This window comes from Buceros rhinoceros, unplaced genomic scaffold (genome assembly GCF_000710305.1).
Source record: "Buceros rhinoceros silvestris isolate BGI_N320 unplaced genomic scaffold, ASM71030v1 scaffold10581, whole genome shotgun sequence".
NCBI lineage: Eukaryota > Metazoa > Chordata > Aves > Bucerotiformes > Bucerotidae > Buceros > Buceros rhinoceros.
In genome coordinates, this window is record NW_010392514.1 from 97,236 (window position 1) to 100,133 (window position 2,898).

Below are 2,898 nucleotides of genomic sequence, written 5' to 3' on the forward strand. Positions count from 1 at the left end.
CTTCCCAAAAAAGTTTTGGCTGGTTTTTTGGTCGATTTTTTTTTTTTTTTTTTTTTTTATTTGACTGCTGTATTTCAGAGCTTTAAGTTATATGAATGCACTGGCATGGTCCTACTGCAGACTCCAAGTAAAGCTAATCAAGTGCTCAAGAGCCAGATTTACCAGAGATGAGTAGATATTAAGAAAGTCATATTAAATGACTATGAGATCACTGAATGTCCAGATCAGCCTGTTTTTAGTGCTCCCATAGCTCAAGGACACATGATTTATTCAAAATGTGCTTACTGCCAAAGGTTCAGCTCATCTGCAACATGCAGATCACTTTACAAGATCCTGGAGTAATCTAGAGCAAACTCCTGACACCAACTGGAATTGATTACAAGAGTGCACCCAGGTTCAGCCAAAACTCGTGAAAGAATGACAGCAACCACCTGTCGCACTCTTTTTTTAGCCTCATTTGACTCATCTTTTAACAGACTTGTTTCATTAAAATCCTGGTAAAGTTACATCCTAACAGTATTCCCTGATATACTGGCAGTATGGCACGGCACCTCTTTACAATCCATCCTTGTCAGAGAATACATAGAATCTACACCTCTTACTCCAAACCTGTTGGCTTTACAACATCCTCCCTCCACTCCAAGAGAGTCCTAAAATCAACTGAACCTTACACTGCATAAAAGTGCTGCTAAAACTAAAAACTTGAGCTGAGACCCTCTGGATTCACAGGAAGAGACTTGCAAAGACTAACAGCTGACTACGTGGAAGAGCCATACCAAGCTTCTCAGCTGCAAGTCCACGTTTGCATATCTTGCCACAAAGTCATTTCAGATTATTAAGAATTCTTAGCCCCAGGTAATTCTGCCTATATTTCCCTAGCCCACAGTATATTGAAATTGATCCCCACAATGTTCAGAAGTAGCAAATATTCTCATCAGGCCCCATTTGGTTTTTAAATGTACAAATCCTGCTTTTCAGAAGAGTGAAGTGGAACCTGAATAGGGGTTTATGGAAAGAGACACGTGTTGTACATCCCTCAGAACTGAGTCTCTAAGAAACCGGCCAAAAATTTTCTAGTTTAAAAACACGGTTTCATGTGTATGAAATATAAATCCAACGTATATGAATCATTGCATATTTGAAATTATGTTTTAGGAGCTAAAGGGGAAAAAATAAAAAGAAGCAAGTCTAAAACCTATTTAGAATTTTAACAGCTTTCATAAAAACCTCAAGGCCATGCAGAACACATTAAAAAATTGAAAATCTTTCACAGACGACATAGGCTTAGAGGCAATTTTTGCTACAGAGCACATGAATAACCATCATTATGACACATCACCCTCCCACCTCTGATCACAATCAAACAAAAGCATGTGTCAAGGAGCTATCACATCAGATGTTTAACCAACAAATCAGGACTATATTGAGTCCTGACGTAACTTTTCTGACTTCACAAATTTGTATCATAGACTATTTTATCCTATAAGGTTCAAAGAATGTTTGAGGCTGTAATTTGGTGTGTGGGGGAAACCTCAAGAAATGGTTACCATCAACTATCTATGACAGATTACATTATTGTGGTGCGTGAAAAGGCACTGCTGTTACTGACAGATTTTTTGAAAGCACTCATGGCACTTAAGAGAACAGGAATCCTTGGACAACCTCAGAACACTGAAAGAAATGCAAAGCACAGGTAACAGTTTGAATATAAGGACTCCTAGAAACATCAAGAGGAGCATGCACAGGATAGTCTCATGATTTACAAGTCAAGCTTGGAAATTCTCTTCTCCCAGGTGAGCTCCAAGGAAAAAATATTATTTAATCTTGGGCAAGTCACTCCTTGTCACTGAGCTCAGATTCCTACTTTAAAATAAGAACAACAGGAATCCTTTTTTCCATTCTGGATCTGTTTGGCTTATTTGAATAATATAGTGCCTAGGGCAAAAAAATAATCCCTCATGAGGCTAAATAGTATGTATCAGTATGAGAGAGAGAAAAAAAAATCCAATGATCAAAGTAAACAGTATCATTGCATTTTGATTAGGGCATAAAATATAAGAAACCCAGCATAAATGTCTGCTTCACAATGTTTTCTGTATTTACCCAGGGAATAACCTTTTCTCTCTGCCCAAATTCCTCTAACGAGCAGGGAGTGTAGCAATTCTACCTTCCCAATGTCCCTCCGAAATACACCCTGGACTGTGGTCCTCCCTCACTACCACAGTAACAGGGCAAAAGCAAGGGAAGCACAAAACGACCTTCAGTATAACAACCAGATGTGCTCTGCAGTTTTACAGTGTGTAAGTTGCTTTATTTTGCCATGATATCATGGCTGAACCACGTGATAACGAGCAGCCTGCCACGGGATCCTAAAGGATCTGTAAACGTGCAAGCAGCAGAAGCATAAGCATCCTACATTCATCAAGTTCTCTAGTCACCAGAAAGTTTTTCAACTACGTGCTCAAGCAACGAGTTACCACACCTTCTCTGTCGTCTTTTTTTTTTTTTTGACAAATTCGGGAATTTGTAAGATAAAAATCAACAGAAGTAATTCTTACTTTTATTAGAAAGTATAATTTTACTTAGGATTAAAAGCATTCACAGAAGTTCTACATTCTTCATTCCTTCTCTGTCCACGCACTAATGCTTTTCAAGATCTAAAGATGAAGGGGGGGAATTTTAACTTATCAAAACAAATTGATCAACTGATGTGATCAGACTCTTCCCTCTTTATGGATCTGCAGTTCACAAACACGTTTCAAAGTTTTAACCTTTCGTCCTAAGTAAAGAGAGGAAATCATGGCAAAGATTTTAACAGGAAAAGCGTATGACATTTCCAGTTTTAATACACATCATAAAATTATAAATAATTGTCCTGGGTTAGCCAAAACTTCCCAT